The 18,910-nt window shown below is 47.5% G+C and overlaps 1 protein-coding gene across 1 annotated transcript in view; it reads right to left on the bottom strand.

Annotated features, from left to right (window-relative positions):
- Positions 1–18,910, bottom strand: part of LOC126109578 (disks large homolog 5-like) — a 721,341-nt gene that overhangs the window by 693,460 nt on the left and 8,971 nt on the right. The gene's annotated exons all lie outside the window — the stretch shown is intronic.

Here is an 18,910-nt window from a genome sequence, read left to right on the forward strand (position 1 = left end):
TGGTTTGCCGTGTTAAAAATAAAAGTTAATAGTCAAAGAAATAATATAAATACAAAAGTTACAAGACATCAGAAAATATCAGGGTATTTACAAATATTTAGCAAATTACACAGCACAGTAGTGTCACCTAGTGAAATGCACAGTTACCACTGTTTTAAAGTTTTTCATTTGTTACTGTTAGAAAAAACAGCTCAGAAACAGACGAACAACTAGAATGACAACAGCACAACCAGTGTTCGGCTGTAGTGAACTGTTTAAATACAAACAAATATGAACCTAGACTATACTAGATGCCAGTCTTACAACAACCTTTACTTAGCATTCGCATTCATTGCTTTCATCAACTCGACCAAGTTATCACCTTTCACCCTAAACTAGACTTCAGGCTACTGCTACAGAACTGTGTCATCACAACCAATCAACCCCACTTCAGCACGACACCAGTTGTACCATACTCATTCTAGCAGCTCACCAGAAACTGGCTAAGGTTTTTCAGCTTGCATTTAAGGAAACTTGCGAAAAATGGAAATTGTGTGTGAGAGATTTGTTATATGACTTAACAATTTTGTAATGGCCAAAATCAACAACCGTGCCTCAAATCCTATTGTTCAACTTTTGATAATCACCTTCACAGATGGCTGTTTACAATTCATCACAAACATGATTCTGTGAGAAGTAAATTATGTTAAGATGAGATCCGGAAGGACTGGCACATGACTTATTGTGATACATCCCAAGGCACGATGAGACTGCAACGTATTTGATTTTGCATTAACATCTAGCTATGAAAAAGATCTGTTCCCAACAAATGCCACAAAACTGAAGTGTCAATTACTGTAAGGAAATGCTTAAAAAATTCTATCAACGGGAAGCAAGATGTCGATACAAAATCCTAACAGGAGACAAAACTGTCATATTCCAGAAACTAAGTAACGATCACTTGTTTGTGTGTCCGAGTCAAAGTGAGACAAAGAGGTTTACGACAATTACTGAAGTAGAAAAAATAAATTAGAAACTAGAATGCAGATTACCATGGCTGGCTGATCATGAGAATAGAAAGGAGAAGAGAGCCACTCTGCATTACATTAAAACCACCACCCTAAAAGCCGTACAGTGGAGGACACAGAGGGACAAAGGACATACCCTAAAACTCATATCAAATGATAAAACACACCCTCACAAATAGAACATAGAACTAAAGCTACTGTTGGAGCATTGTCGCCTAACACTGAAGGTAGGGTGCTGGGAAATTTAAAAGTCCGCCACAGACCGGCTAAAAGTGGGCAGTCCAGCAAGAGGTGAACGACTGTAATTTGGAAGCCACAGCGATATTGAGGTGGGTCCTCGTGACGGAGGAGGTAACTAGGTGTGAGCCACGTACGGTCGATACGGAGTCGACAAAGAACAACTGATTCTATGCAAGACGCCCGCAGGGAAGACTTCCACATATTCGCAGTCTCCTTAATGACACAGTTTGTTGTGCATACTGTTACGTCACTCCGTCTCCCAAAGCTGAAAAACCTTGTGACATAAGACAGAACACACGGCAGTTTCATCAGAGATACCCATTTCCAGCGGAGGTTTCCGCATAGCCTGTCAACAAGTTCGTTACCTGGGATTTCAACGTGTCCTGGGGTCCACACAAACACCACTGAACAAGTGGACCGTTCCCAGGCAGACGTGGCCTCCTGCATGTTTGCTACTAAAGGATGGTGAGGGTAGCACTGGTCGGTAGCTCGTAAGCTGCTCAGGGAGTCAGAACAGAGGAAACTGCTTACCAGAACAGGAACGAATGTACTGAAGTGGATGAGATATGGCCACCAGCTCTGCAGTAAATACATTGCAGCTGGCAGGCAAGGAATGCTGTTCAATATGGTCTCTGAACATAGGCGAAGCTAACATTACCATCAGCCATCGAGTAAACAACTTCGGAGTCCCAGTACACGTCAAGAATTGAGAGGAAGCGACAGCAGAGAGCGTCGGGGTTAAAATGGTCCTTAGGGCCGTGCAAAAGGTCCAAACAACGCTTCGGCCGAGGTATACACCGTGGAGGTGTACGTGAATGGACCTCAAGCAGAGATGGTAAAGAGAAGGACTCCAGTTCAGAGAGAAGGGATCACACGCGAACCGAAATCGTGAGCCCTAATGTTGGCCACCGATGCGGGAGGTAAACTGCTGCATGCGGGAAAAGAAGACAGTAATTCAGATGCTCAGAGGAGCTACGAATGTGTGCAACAAAACTGTCAAGAAGTTGTGCACATCAGATCCACAATCGAGGGACTCTGGCCTCCACCAGGACACTGGTCACCCGACTCTTTCTAAAAGCTCCTGTCGCTAGGCAAATGCCACAGTGGTGCACTGGGTTGACTAAACGCAATGCTGAGGGCACCACCGAGCCGTAAACCGGACTCCCATAGTGAAGGCAGGATTGAACAAGGGCTCTGTAGAGCTGCAGCAACGTAGAGCGATCTGCACCCGAGTTGGTGTTGCTCAGGCAGCGGAAGGCACTGAGATGCTGCCAGCACTTCTGCTTACGCTGACTAAGTCAATTGAGCTTCTGGATGTCCTAAGAATCACTATATCTTCACTACAGTGAGTGGATCATCAATAAGATGAAGTTCAGGTTCCGGACGAATGGTACGACGCTGACAGAAGTGCACGACACACGACTTTGCGGCAGGAAACTGGAAGCTGTGGGCTAGCGCCCATGACTGTGCCTTGTGAATGGCACCCTGCAGGTGCTGCTCAGCAACACCAGTACTGGAGGAGCAGTACAAAACGCAGAAGCCATCTGCATACAGAGAAGGGGAGACCGACAGCCCTACAGCTGCTGCTAAGCCGTTGATTGGCACTACAAAATTGAGACACACTCAATACGGAGCCCTGAGGAATGCCATTCTCCTGAATATGAGGGAGGGGGGTGGGGGGGGCGGATTATGGGAGGCACCAACCTGGACACAGAGAGTACGGAGCTAGAGGAAGTTTTGGATAAGTGGAGACCCCACTTATACAATGTGGCAAGGATATGATGTCACCAGGTCGTGTCAAATGCTTTACGGAAGTAAAAAAAGACAGCAACCAGATGTTGGCATCTGAAAAAAGCTGTTTGGATGGCAGACTTGAGGGACACAAGATTAGCAGTGGTAGAGCGACCCTGGCAGAAACCGCCCTGACATGGAGCTATTAGGCCATGTGACTCCATCTCCCAACCCAACAACAAACACACAATATGTTCCAGCAGCTTATAAAGAACATTGGTAGGGCTGATGGTCCAATTACTATCCGCATCAAGTGGGTTTTTACTGGGTTTGAGCAGTGGAACGACAGTGTTCTCCCGCCTTGCGATGAAAAGATGCCATCACACCAGATCTAGTTGAAGATGATGAGGAAATGGCACTTGTAGTCAGAAGAGAGATCATCTGAATGCGGATCCAATCCGGCCCACGAGCTGTGCCGGGTCAATGTGCAAGTGCGCTGAGGAGCTCCCACTCCATAAATGGAGCGTTAAAGGGTTCACTGTGGCGTGTAGTGAATGAGAGGACTTCCCTTTCCACTCGCCGTTTCAGGGTGCAAAAGGCTGGGGGGGAGGGGGGTGTAGTTCTCGAACGCAGAGGTTCAAACACAGTGCTCGGCATTCGCGTTTGCGTCGGTACAGAGCACGCCATTGATGGTAACACCAGGGACACCTGTTGGGGTCTGGTACCCAAAAAGACATCTGATCTTTGTCCAGACATGGGAAGGTGACATATGGCACCCAATGGTCGACACCTACCTCTACCAACACTCCTGTTTCCGTCGTTTTACAAGCTGGCATACACGGGTACGGACTCGCTTAAAGGCTATCAGATACTGTAAAGAGTGCCGCTCATGTCACTGTAGAGCTTGGCAACTAATTGCCTAATTGCCTCAGTAATTTCCGGCAACCACCAAGGGACTGTTTTTCGCCGGGGAGGGGGGGGGGTGGGGGTGGGGGGGGGGGGCACCCTAAAGAGCGAGGGATCACCTGTTCAACCGTCACATCGATGTTACCATGTCAGGGAGAGTTTAAGTTAAAGTTTCCCAATCCACCTTGTTTAAAGCCCATCTGGGCAGGCATCTGTGGGCCTGACGCAGGGGCAGTGACAGGAAGATGGGGAAGTGGTCACTACCACACAGGTCGTCACGTGATCTCCAGTGGATAGATGGGGAAAGTCCTGGGCTGCGAATTGATAAATCAATGGTCAAGTAACTAAGTAACCACACTCAAATGTGTGGCAGGCCCAGTATTTAGGAGGCAGAGATCGAATTGCGTCAGTAAAGTTTCAACAGCTCTGCCTCGGCCAGTAACCACGGTGCCACCCCACAAGGGGTTATGGGCGTTAAAATCTCCCAAAAGTAGGAAAGGTTTAGGGAGTTGATAAATCAGTGCATCTAATACATTCAGGGGTACTGCACCATCTGGAGGGAGATATACGTTGCAGACAGTTATTTCCAGTGTCATCCATATTCTGACAGCCACAGCTTCAAGAGGGGTTTGAAGGCACACATTTTCACTACAGACCGAGTTTACGACATAAATGTGAACTCCACCCGACACTATTATAATAGCTACGGTTCATATAATATCCCTTATAGTTGCAGGGGGCAGGTGTCTGCATTGCCGGGAACCAGCTTTCCTGGAGGGCAATGCAGAAAGCAGGTGTAAAGCTTAACAGTTGCCATAGCTCAGCCAAGTGGTGCAAAAAACTGCCGCAATTCCACTGGAGAATGACATCAGCGTGCGACTGGGAAGGTTTGGAACGTTCAATGAGGCAGTTTATGCCTCAGGGTCACCTGCTGCCACCGACTTTTTGCCTGAGCAGTCTATATCCATTGTGTGTGAGGGTCCAGCAGAGCTTTTAGGAAGCAGTGGTGTGGGCGCCACCACAAGTTCCTTGTTCTTGGGGGTCTTCTTTTCTGATTTCTCGTACTGTTCCTTGGGTTTCCCTGGCTGGGAGGACTTCACTGATTTAGTCTCTGGGACTGAGGATGAGTGTGAAGCCCTACAACCAGCTGCTTTTGGGCTCTTCAGCCACTGGCAGGTGTCACCTTTCCCACTAGCAGAAACCTGGAAGAAAGTGACCAAAGGGACCCCTTCCTGGTGAGAGGAGCCGAAGAGGCCTTACGCTTCTCTGGCTCAGAAGTGGAGACTGAAATCCCTGATGGTTGGGGAGGGAGGGCGGAGGGTTGTTGCACCCGAAGTAGGTGGTGCGGGAGCACGGGCACCTCCCGGCCGCAGCAAAGGCCACCTGGCATGATGGCCATTGCCGGGAGTCCTGATGCCCCAGGGTGAGTGGCATCTACTCCTTGGCACACGTGGGGAGTTAACGGTGGAAGCATCAACCGACAGGGTACATGGCAGCCCCACCACAACGGACATGCTTCAGTGCTGGATATGAGGTGCAAAGAATTCCATGGTCATCATCGGTGCAGAAAACTACACTGCATAGTGGGTGGAGGAAAACAATCACAAAGGTGTCCTCACCCAAGAGATGGAGGATGAGTGGGACTGCAATGCCAGAACAAGGAAGTTGGCTATATATCTCGATGCACGATGGACACGAAGCACCATGTAAGGTGCCCTTACCCAACTGGCTTGCTCGTCAGGAAAATTTTGAAAAATGGAGGTCAAACCCTACAGAGGACCATCACAAAGGTCAAAAAGCATGAGACTCCTTTTAGTTGCCTCTTATGACAGGCAGTAATACCTTTGACCTATTCTAGCCCCCGGACCTGCAAGGGGGCACACACTATTCATAATAAATTATTCTTATGTTATACCATTTTCTGCTGTTGTTGGTATTACCATATACTCATCTGACCAAAAATCTTTGTCTTTTTTATTTCCCTTCACTCACCACTACTACTATATTTAGATTGAGCCTCTGCATTTCCCTTTTCAGTATTTTCTAGCTTCCATGCCACATTTGAACTTCTGAAATTCAATGGCCAAACTCTTAGAATGTTATCCTTTCATTGATTATTGAAGCTTTTTCTCAAGGTCACCTTCCCCTACGGCAATCCCCTCCCAGAGATCTGAACAGGGGACTAGTCCAGAATCTTTTGGCAATGGAGAGGTCATCATGACACACTCACTTACAGGCCACATGTCCTGAGGATACAAGTTATGTGCCTCTAATGCAGTGGTTTCCTTTGCCTTCTGCATCCTCATGCTGTTTATCTTTGCTGATTTTTCTGCCTTTAAGGGCAGTTACCCACCCCAGTTGCTCTGAACCTCTGTCCACTCCTCATCCTTTTGAGAAGGCCGACCATTGAAAGAATGAGGGTGGCTTGTTATGCCGGAAGTCTTTGGCTGACAATCACGATTATTAATCAAATTTAAGTGGTGGCATGTTTCGAACCTGGGACCATGGACAGTTTGATTAGTACTCACAGGTACTACCCCTAGACCACAAGTGCACCACATATGTCCCATCATTAAGCAGACATGCCATCTTGCTATTGCAATGACAAATGATTACATGTATTGTCATGTTAAAGCTTCAACACAGAGATTCTCATGCAACAATCTGGAAGTGACAATACAGGAAATAAATTTCCTGTACAAGTCCATGATCATTGTGAATATTCCACAAATAAAAACATCAGCATCACTTAATATATTTATTTACAATGCTATTTCAGCTAATTCCATCATAAAAACTAACTCAAATTAAAAGAACAGAATTGCATGTCCATTACAAAAAATGGTAGAAAGTAACTGAAGGTTTCGTGACAGACTGCTGGCGACAAACAGACTACTGCTGGCACACAAACAGACTACTGCTGGCACACAAACAGACTACTGCTGGCACACAAACAGACTACTGCTGGCACACAAACAGACTACTGCTGGCACACAAACAGACTACTGCTGGCACACAAACAGACTACTGCTGGCACACAAACAGACTACTGCTGGCACACAGACTGCTCGGTTTGGTGTAGTTATTTCCGGTGCAGTTCTCTCGTTACTATCTGCAACAGTCATTCACTGCTGCAAGGGAATCCAGGGTCTGTTCACCTTGAAGCTTTCTTCTTTCTTGTTGAAGCTAGTGTCATGTTGCGTATTTCTATGGCGTCTCCGAACAAGGTGGTGTGATAGCTAATCTCTACACAAGTAACTTCTGTGTCAGCAAATTTTACTATGTGGCTGGTCTCATGCTCTGCCAGACAAATTTCTGCACCTGCCCCAACCTGCAATGCCGCTTATTTTACGTGGTCCTGGTGTTCATTGATCATCCTGTCATTCCAATACAAACTTTTCCACATGTACATAGTACGCATTGTGTGTGACTGAGCACAGTAAAATTCATCGAAATGGAAGTTACTGCTGTAGACAAGAGCTATCACACCTGCTTGATCAGAGCAGCTACAGAAATACACAAACACGGCACTAACTAACAAGAATGAAAAACACCTCAAGGTGAACGGATCCTGAATTCCCATGCTGCAGAACGACTGCTGCACATAGCAAGCTAAGAACCACACCGGAATTTACTATGGAACAAGGTCCTTGGACATCTGCACACAAGGTACATAAAAATCTACAGCTGCGAGCTCGACTCCACTACACTCCGCCACCAGCAATGGAGGATGAAGCTTTGACAATGCCAGCCACTTTTACTGGCAAAACATCAGAAAAATTATGAATTGTACATCAGCTGAAGAACCCAAAACAAAAGCCAACAGACAGCATGTCATAAAATATCATGCTACAAGGATGATATATTAGATGTTACAAATTTTTACACTACTGGCCATTAAAATTGTTACACCATGAAGAAATGCAGATGATAAACAGGTATTCATTAGACAAATATATTATACTATAAATGACATGTGATTACATTTTCAAGCAGTTTGGGTGCATAGATTCTGAGAAATCAGTACCCAGAACAACCACCTCAGGCCACAATAACAGCCTTGATACACCTGGGCACTGAGTCAAACAGAGCTTGAAAGGGGTGTACTGGTACAGCTGCCCATGTAGCTTCAACATGATACCATAGTTCATCACGAGCAGTGACTGGCGTATTGTGAAGAGCCAGTTGCTTGGCCACCATTGACCACACATTTTCAGTTGGCGAGAGATCTGGAGAATGTGCTGGCCAGGGCAGCAGTTGAACATTTTCTGTATCCAGAAAGTTCCGTACAGGACCTGCAACATGTGGTCGTGCATTACCCTGCTGAAATGTAAGGTTTCACAGGGATCGAATGAAGGGTAGAGCCACAGGTCTTAACACATCTGAAATGTAACTTCCACTGTTCAAAGTGCCGTCAATGCGCACAAGAGGTGACCGAGACGTGTAACCAATGGCACCCCATACAATCACGCCGGATGATATGCCAGTATGGCAATGACAAATGTGCGTTCACCACGATGTCGTCACACACGGATGCGACCATCATGATGCTGTAAACAGAATCTGGATTCATCCGAAAAAATGACGTTTTGCCATTCGTGCACAAAGGTTCGTCGTCAAGTACACCAACGCAGGCGCTCCTGTCTGTGATGCAGCGTCAAGGGTAACCGCAGCCACGGTCTCCAAGCTGATAGTCCGTGCTGCTGCACACGTCGTCGAACTGCTCGTGCAGATGGTTGTTGTCTTGCAAACGTCTTCATCTGTTAACTGAGGGATCGAGATGTGGCTGTACGATCCGTTACAGCCATGCGGATAAAATGCGTGTCATCTCGGCTGCTAGTGATACGAGGCCGATGGGATCCAGCACGGCGTTCCTTATTACCCTCCTGAACTCACCGATTCCATATTCTGTCAACAGTCATTGGATGTTGACAAATGCGAGCAGCAATGTCGCGCTACGATAAACTGCAATCGCGATAGCCTACAATACGACCTTTATCAAAGTCGGAAATGTGATGGTACGCATTTCCCCTCTTTACACGCGGCATCACAACAACGTTTCACCAGGCAACGCCGGTCAACTGTTGTGTATGAGAAATCGGTTGGAAACTTTCCTCATGTCAGCACGTTGTAGGTGTCACCACTGGTGACAACCTTGTGTGAATGCTCTGAGAAGCTAATCATTTGCGTATCACAGCATCTTCTTCCTCCCCCCAACGAACCATGGACCTTGCCGTTGGTGGGGAGGCTTGCGTGCCTCAGCGATACATATGGCCGTACCGCAGGTACAACCACAACGGAGGGGCATCTGTTGAGAGGCCAGACAAACGTGTGGTTCTGGAAGAGAGTCAGCAGCCTTTTCAGTAGTTGCAGGGGCAACAGTCTGGATGATTGACTGATCTGGCCTTGTAACACTAACCAAAACAGCCTTGCTGTGCTGGTACTGCGAACAGTTGAAAGCAAGGGGAAACTACAGCCGTAATTTTTCCCGAGGGCATGCAGCTTTACTGTATGGTTAAATGATGACGACGTCCTCTTGGGTAAAATATTCTGCAGGTAAAATAGTCCCCTATTCGGATCTCCGGGTGGGGACTACTCAAGAGGATGTCGTTATCAGGAGAAAGAAAACTGGCGTTCTACGGATCGGAGTGTGGAATGTCAGATCCCTTAATTGGGCAGGTAGGTTAGAAAATTTAAAAAGGGAAATGGATAGGTTAAAGTTAGATATAGTGGGAATTAGTGAAGTTCGGTGGCAGAAGGAACAAGACTTTTGGTCAGGCAAATACAGGGTTATAAATACAAAATCAAATAGGGGTAATGCAGGAGTAGGTTTAATAATGAATAAAAAAAATAGGAATGCGGGTAAGCTACTACAAACAGCATAGTGAACGCATTATTTTTGCCGAGATAGACACGAAGCCCACGCCTAGTACAGTAATACAAGTTTATATGCCGACTAGCTCTGCAGATGACTAAGAAATGGAAGAAATGTATGACGAAATAAAAGAAATTATTCAGATAGTGAAGGGAGACGAAAATTTAATAGTCATGGGAGACTGGAATTCATCAGTAGGAAAAGGGAGAGAAGGAAACTTAGTAGGTGAATATGGACTGTGAGTAAGAAATGAAAGAGGAAGCCGCCTGGTACAATTTTGCACAGAGCACAACTTAATCATAGCTAACACTTGGTTCAAGAATCATAAACGAAGATTGTATAAATGGAAAAAGCCTGGAGATACTGACAGGTTTCAGATAGATTATATAATGGTAAGACAGATTTAGGAACCAGGTTTTAAATTGTAAGACACATCCAGGGGCAGATGTGGACTCTGACCACAATCTCTTGGTTATGAACTGCAGATTGAAACTGAAGAAACTGCAAAAAGGTTGGAATTTAAGGAGATGGGACCTGGATAAACTGAAAGAACCAGAGGTTGTACAGAGTTTCATTTTTTTTTTTTTTTTTTGTGGTTTTAGGGCGCACAACTTCAATGGTCATTAGCGCCCTGACTACTCTAAGAATGCACCGCGAGGCACAAGTTGACAACAACAACTAAAAGGGGAAAACACGATAAAAGAGACTGACAGGCATAGGATTAAAAAACAACATCATCAAATGTCCTTAGCGAGGTTCGTCAAACTGATAAAACAAAGAACACGAGCAGCTGCTCGTGGGTCATCCGCTAAAATTGCATCGAAAGTATTAGGCAGTTTAAGATCGAGGCGCAGTTGGTTAAGATCTGGACAGGACATTAAAATGTGTCTAACCGTCAGCAAGTGCCCACATGGGCAGAACGGCGCAGGCGCAGCCGTCAGCAGATGGCGATGGCTGAACCGGCAGTGTCCAATTCGTAACCTTGCTAAAATGACCTCCTCCCGCCGAGAAGGGCGTGAGGAGGACGTCCAAGCCACGGGAAGAGGTTTTAAGGCCCGAAGCTTGTTGTCGGTAAGTGCAGCCCAATCGGCATGCCACAGCGACACAACGCGCCGACAAATGACCCTGCTAAAATCGGACGAAGGGACACAACAAGAAGCTGTCCGAGGCTGGAGGACCGCAGCCTTGGCCGCGGCATCTGCAGCTTCGTTCCCAGGGATACCGACATGGCCAGGAACCCACATAAAGCTAACCGGCGGACCGACGTCCACCAGCCGCTGAAGAGAGCGTTGGATCCGGTGTACGAAAGGGTGAACCGGGTACGGATCACTGAGGCTCTGGATGGCGCTCAGAGAATCTGAGCAGATGACATAAGCAGAATGTCGGTGGCGGCAGATGTAAAGAACAGCCTGGTAGAGGGCAAAGAGCTCAGCTGTGAAGACCGAACAATGGTCAGGGAGCCGGTATTTGAAACTTTGTGCCCTGACAATAAAGGAACACCCGACCCCGTCATTGGTCTTAGAGCCATCTGTATAAATGAAAGTCATGTTGATGAACTTCGAACGAAGTTCCAAAAAACGGGAGTGGTAGACCGAACCGGGGGTGACCTCTTTTGGGAGCGAGCTCAGGTCAAGATGAACGCGGACCTGAGCCTGGAGCCAAGGTGGCGTGCGGCTCTCGCCCACTCGAAAGGTTGCAGGGAGTGAAAAATTAAGGTGTTGAAGGAGGCGACGAAAGCGAACTCCAGGGGGTAGCAGGGCAGAGACATACAACCCGTATTGAAGGTCAAGAGAGTCGTCAAAAAAGGAACGATAAGACGGATGGTCGGGCATTGACAGTAGCCGACAGGCATACCGACAAAGCAGTATATCGCGCCGGTAAGTGTGTGGCAATTCGCCAGCGTCAGCATGAAGACTCTCTACGGGACTGGTATAAAATGCTCCGATCGCAAGTCGTAAACCCCGATGTTGTATGGAGTTGAGGCGGCGTAAGATGGATGGCCGTGCAGAGGAGTATACGAAGCTCCCATAATCCAGCTTGGAGCGGACGATCGACCGATATAGACGAAGTAGGACGGTTCGATCCGCTCCCCACGACATACCACTGAGAACGCGGAGGACATTTAAAGAACGGGTACAACGGGCGGCCAAATATGACACATGTGGAGACCAGCTAAGTTTCCTGTCAAAGGTAAGGCCTAAAAATTTGGTGGTCTCCACGATTGGGAGAGCAACGGGACCAAGTCGTAAGGACGGTGGGAGAAACTCTTTGTAGCGCCAGAAGTTAATACAGACCGTCTTCTCGGCAGAAAAACGGAAGCCATTGGCGACACTCCAGGAGTAAAGACGGTCAAGAGAACGCTGAAGACAGCGCTCCAGGACACGTGTACGCTGCGCGCTGCAATAGATGGTAAAATCGTCCACAAAAAGAGAGCCTGATACATCAGCTGGGAGGCAATCCATTATTGGATTGATCGCGATGGCGAACAGAGCGACGCTCAAAACTGAGCCCTGTGGCACCCCATTCTCCTGGCGAAAGGTGTCGGACAGGACAGAACCCACACGTACCCTGAACTGTCGATCCATTAAAAAGGAACGAATAAAAAGAGGGAGGCGACCGCGAAGGCCTCATGTATGCATGGTGCGGAGAATGCCCGCCCTCCAACAGGTGTCGTAAGCCTTCTTCAAATCAAAGAACACAGCCGCGGTCGGGCGCTTCCGCAAGAAGTTATTCATAATGAAGGTCGACAAGGTAACCAGATGGTCAACAGCAGAGCGGCGCCTACGAAATCCACATTGGACATTGGTAAGTAGGCGTCGAGACTCGAGCAGCCAAACCAATCGAGAGTTAACCATTCGCTCCATCACTTTACAGACACAGCTGGTAAGTGAGATAGGTCGATAACTGGAAGGCAAGTGCTTGTCCTTCCCTGGCTTAGGAATCGGGACAACAATAGACTCGCGCCAGCATGCGGGACCATGTCCCTCAATCCAGATGCGATTGTATGTACGAAGAAGAAAACCTTTACCCGCAGGAGAAAGGTTCTTCAGCATCTGAATATGAATAGAATCAGGCCCTGGAGCGGAGGACCGTGATCGGCCAAGTGCGGTTTCGAGTTCCCGCATGGTGAATGGGGCATTATAACTTTCACAATTCGAGGAGCAAAAGTCAGGTGGCCTAGCCTCCTCTGCCTGTTTGCGGGGGAGGAAGGCAGGGTGGTAATGAGCGGAGCTCGAAACCTCGGCGAAAAAGCGGCCGAAGGCATTGGAGACAGCCTCAGGGGCCACAAGGACTTCATTCGCGACCTTCAAGCCAGAAACTGGGGAGTGGACCTTAGTGCCAGATAGCCGGCGCAGGCTACCCCAGACAACAGAAGAAGGAGTAAAACTGTTGAAGGTGCTTGTGAAAGCAGCCCAGCTGGCTTTCTTGCTTTCTTTAATAATACGACGACACTGAGCACGTAAACATTTATAATTAATACAATTCGCCACTGTAGGGTGGCGTTTAAAGGTGCGTAAAGCACGTCGACGAGCACGTAAAGCGTCTCTACATGCTGCGGTCCACCAGGGGACCGGTACGCGACGTGGAGAAGAAGTAGGGTGAGGGATGGAATATTCAGCAGCAGCGAGAATGACTTCCGTGAGGTGTGCGACCTGACGATCGCAGCTTGTGAAGGTTTGATCCTGAAAGGTCGCCCTGGAAGAAAAGAGCCCCCAGTCTGCCTTGGAGATGGTCCAACTAGAGGAGCACGGAGAGGGAGTATGCTGCAGGAGATGGATAACACACGGGAAGTGGTCGCTCGAATATGAATCAGCAAGTGCATACCACTCAAACCGGCGTGCAAGTTGGGGAGTACATATAGAGAGGTCTAAATGGGAATACGTATGAGATGTGTCCGAAAGAAAAGTAGGGGCGCCAGTACTGAGGCAGACAAGATTGAGCTGGTTGAAAAGGTCTGCGAACAAGGAGCCCCTCGGGCAGGAGGCTGGAGAACCCCAAAGGGGATGGTGGGCATTGAAGTCTCCAGTTAACAAAAACGGTGCAGGTAGCTGAGCAATAAGTTGCATCATGTCTGTACACGTAACGGCAGAGGACGATGGAGTGTAAACGGTACAAAAGGAAAACGTAAAAGTGGGGAGAGTAATGCGGATGGCAACTGCCTGCAGGCCGGTGTGCAACGTGATGGGATCGTAGTAAATATCATCCCGGACCAGCAACATAACCCCTCCATGAGCTGGGATACCTACCACAGGGGGTAGGTCAAAACGCACAGAGGTGTAGTGTGCCAAGGCAATGTGATCGCATGGGCGTAGCTTCGTTTCCTGGAGGGCTACGACGAGCGGACGATGCAAGCGGAGCAGCAACTTCAAGTCCTCTCGGTTGGAGCGAATGCTGCGAATATTCCAGTGAATAAGTGCCATCATAAGAAAAGGAAGAGGAGAGAAGGGGTCACCTCGAAGGCCGCTTAGGGCCTGGCTTCGAGCGAGCACTGCCGCCGCTATCAGTAGGCGGACAGTCATCGTCCATGGGGTCTATAGGGTCATCGGCCATCTCGGGAGGATGGCCGGGAGGGGGAGCTTCCTCCGCCGGTGAACGGCCAGATATACGGCTACCGGCGGTGCGGCCAGGCGAAACGGATGACGGCCTGGGGCGGCAACTGCTGGGTGGCGCAGGAGAAGAAATGCGCCGTGGCGGAGAAGGAGAACTGTGCTTCCTATGCGCCTTTTTGGAAGGACGTTTGGTGGAAGTACCGGTCGAAGGCTGGGAGGTCGAGGGACGGAGGAAGTCTGCACGGGATGGTTCCTTCTTGAAGGACCGTGCATCTGACTTCGGGGTCTTCGACTTAGCAGAAGCTGAGGAAGTGGCTGGTGTCTGGTGTGATGGGTGGAAGAGGAGACGTCGACCGCGCGATCTTAGCACTGGCCGAACGGACGACCGTGGTGCTGAAGGTCAGATCGCATGTCTGGGTTGCTACCTCCCGGGTAGTCCGAGGAGAGGCGAGGACAGTACTATATTTCCCCGCTGGGAGCAGCGTGGGCTTCCTACTAGCCAATAGCTTGCGAGCAGCCGAGGTGGACACTTTCTCTTTGACCCGAATTTCTTGGATGCAACGTTCGTCCTTATAGACAGGACAGTCGCGGGAGGATGCGGCATGGTCACCCTGACAGTTCACACAACGAGGAGACGGAGGTGGACAGTCACCCTCATGGGCATCCCTGCCACAAGTGACACATTTAGCCGCATTGGAACAAGACTGTCGAGTGTGATTGAAACGCTGACACTGGTAGCAGCGCGTAGGTGTCGGGACATAGGGGCGAACAGAAATAACCTCGTAGCCTGCCTTGATGGGCGATGGCAGCTTAACACTATCGAAGGTCAAGAAAAGTGTCCGGGTCGGTACAAGGTCGTTGTTGACCTTTTTCATGACCCGATGGACAGCCGTCACGCCCTGCTCAGCGGGGAAAGATTGAAGCTCCTCGTCAGTCAATCCGTCGAGGGAGCTAGTATAGACTACACCACGAGACGAATTCAAAGTTCGGTGGGCCTCCACCCGGACAGGGAACGTGTACAGGAGGGTGGCCCGAAGCAGTTTTTGTGCCTGAAAGGCACTCTCAGTTTCTAGTAATAAGGTGCCGTTACGCAACCTGGTACAAGATTTGACAGATCCGGCTATGGCATCAACGCCCTTCTGAATAACAAAAGGGTTGACAGAGGAAAAATCCTTTCCGTCCTCAGTGCGAGAAACTACGAGGAACTGTGGGGCAGGCGGTAGTACTTTTGTCACTGTTGGCTGGTCACGTTTCCGTTTTTGGGTCGAAGTCGAGACAGATGGAGTAGAATCCATTGCGGAGGAATCCCCCATGATTGCCAGCGTCTCCGATGGCGCGCTCCTTCCTTGTGGGGACCCTCTCAGAGGGCACTCCCGCCTTAGGTGAATGTTTACACCTCAGGTCACACCTCCCGAGAAACAGACGGAGGGACCAATCGGCATGGTCAGAAGGTATCAGCTCAGGCAATCACCCCTCCCCGGGCCTGGCCTTTACCAGGGGGTACGCGCGTGCCTTACATGTCTACCCAGGGCGGGGACTTACGCGTTACCCCGTCACCGGCTACGCGTGCGAACGCGTGGGTCGGCCTTCAGACACGCACAGGGAGGAAGGAAGAGGAGGAAAAAGAAGAGAGAGAGGGAGAAAGAGGACAGACTGTCTCAAACGCCAAGGCGGAGACCAGAGAAGGCAAGGAGAAGAAGGCAATGAGAAGGCAAGGAGAAGAAGGCAATGAGAAGGCAAGCAGAAAAAGGTAATGAGAAGGCAAGGAGAAGTCAAGGGAAAGAGTAAGGAAGACAGTGAGGTGGAGAATAGCAAAGAAAGGAACCAACAAAAGGAAGGAAGAAACGAGAAGTGAAAAACCAAAAAGACCACGATTATAGGTTGTGGAACCGTCCGTCTCCGGACGCAGGCGCTAACTACCCCCGTGAGGGGGATGGACTCCTTTTAGTCGCCTCTTACGACAGGCAGGAATACCTCGGGCCTATTCTTACCCCGGACCCGCAGGGGGGGTACAGAGTTTCAGGGAGAGCATAAGGGAACAACTGACAGGAATGGGGGAAAGAAATACAGTTGAAGAAGAATGGGTAGCTCTGAGGGATGAAGTAGTGAAGGTAGCAGAGGATCAAGTAGGTAAAAAGACTAGGGCTAGTAGAAATCCTTGGGTAACAGAAGAAATATTGAATTTAATTGATGAAAGGAGAAAATAAAGCCGAGCTAGGGGAAGATCTGTTTGGATTCTGTAGAAATATTGGAACACATGAGGCAATACTGACCCTACGACTTATCTTAGAAGCTAGATTAAGGAAAGGCCAACCTACGTTTCTAGCATTTGTAGACTTAGAGAAAGCTTTTGACAATGTTGATTGGAATACTCTCTTTCAAACTCTGAAGGTGGCAGGGGTAAAATATAGGGAGCGTAAGGCTATTTACAATTTGTACAGAAACCAGATGGCAGTTATAAAAGTGGAGGGGCATGAAAGGGAAGCAGTGGTTGGGAATGGAGTGAGACAGGGTTGTAGCCTCTCCCCGATGTTATTCAATCTGTATATTGAGCAAGCAGTGAAGGAAACGAAAGAAAAATTCGGAGTAGGTATTAAAATCCATAGAGAAGAAATAAAAACTTTGAGGATCGCCGATGACATTGTAATTCTGCCAGAGACAGCAAAGGACTTGGAAGAGCAGTTGAACGGAATGGATAGTGTCTTGAAAGGACGATATAAGATGAACATCACAAAAGGAAAACAAGGATAATGGAATGTAGTCGAATTAAGTCGGGTGATGCTGAGGGAATTAGATTAGGAAATGAGACACTTAAAGTAGTAAATGAGTTTTGCTACTTGGGGAGCAAAATAACTTATGATGGTCGAAGTAGAGGATATAAAATGTTGACTGGCAATGGCAAGGAAAGCTTTTCTGAAGAAGAGAAATTTGTTAACATCGAGTATAGATTTTAATGTCAGGAAGTCGTTTCTGAAAGTATTTGTGTGGAATGTAGCCATGTATGGAAGTGAAACATGGACGATAACTAGTTTAGACAAGAAGAGAATAGAAGCTTTCAAAATGTGGTGCTACAGAAGAATGCTGAAGATTAGATGGGTAGATCACATAACTAATTAGGAGGTGTTGAATAGAATTGGGGAGAAGAGGAGCTTGTGGCACAACTTGACTAGAAGAAGGAATCTGTTGGTAGGACATGTTCTGAGTCATCGAGGAATCACCAATTTAGTATTGGAGGGCAGTGCGGAGGGTAAAAATTGTACAGGGAGACCAAGAGATGAATACACCAAGCAGATTCAGAAGGATGTAGGTTGCAGTGGGTACTGGGAGATGAAGAAGCTTGCACAGGATAGAGTAGCATGGAGAGCTGCATCAAACTAGTCTCAGGACTGAAGACCACAACAACAACAACAGCAGCATCATCTTCCTGTCAGTTAAATTTCACGTCTGTAGCACATCATCTTCGTGGTGAAGCAATTTTAATTGCCAGTATTATAAAAACCTGATTCAACAAACCTTACAACTTGCAAAAGTCAACATCAAAAACAAATGCCTAATCAGGGGACTATCTTGGCTCATAAAATGAAATAAATATATTAAGTTCCAGCTAACACCCCAATTAGGCATATATTTTTGACGCTGAACTGAACCTTGTTTTACAAATGGTTCAAATGGCTCTGAGCACTATGGGACTTAACATCTGTGGTCATCAGTCCCCTAGAACTTAGAACTACTTAAACCTAACTAACCCAAGGACATCACACACATCCATGCCCGAGGCAGGATTCGAATCTGCGACCGTAGCAGTCGCGCGGTTCCGGACTGCACGCCTAGAACCGCGAGACCTCCGCGGCCGGCGAACCTTGTTTTACAAATTCGGTGCATTAGCTTTTTACAATTATTTAACTTTTAATTATTTACCTTTTGTACCTTGATACTGAGTAGTGAACACTTGTCATTCTTTATGCGCATATAGTCTTAATTGCAGATCTGATGATGGCAGAAGCCAAAAAGTATTATAAAGGAAGAAATGTTAAGCAGCCAAGACTGTTTTATTCACAAAAATCTGTAAGTGCAGCAGAAACCCTGAACATATCAAATTAGTAGTTTAACTAAAAAGAAAGAAATTACCTCCACTGCCTTACAATAACAAGAAACATGTTTTTTACTGAAAGCATTTATACTTTTTTATGATGATATAATAGTTTCAAACAGGACTCAGCTTCAACTTCATACAGCATCTGACCTAATTATCTTTCAGTTAGAATGAGCAATCTTATCTACTGCTGCGTACTCTACTAAAAAACTTATATATCACTCACTTATATCACAAATGGCATTGTATATTGTACTTTATGTGTAGTAAGTCATGAAAAATTCTGTGATCTACAACCATGTTTTATCACACTCATGGGTGAAAGTTATGAAGTACCACCTCCCCCCCCCCCCTTATGTTTTTTGTAGTTAATGCACAGGACGTGTACACAATGTATCGAAGTACTCTAAAGCCTGCTCATTACCTAAAGCAGGTTTTCTGAATTTATCACACAGTTTAAGTTTTCATGGCTAAACTTACGATAAACAGGGCACAGTATTTTAAATAT

The sequence above is a fragment of the Schistocerca cancellata genome, chromosome 12 (assembly GCF_023864275.1).
Source record: "Schistocerca cancellata isolate TAMUIC-IGC-003103 chromosome 12, iqSchCanc2.1, whole genome shotgun sequence".
Classification (NCBI taxonomy): Eukaryota; Metazoa; Arthropoda; class Insecta; order Orthoptera; family Acrididae; genus Schistocerca; species Schistocerca cancellata.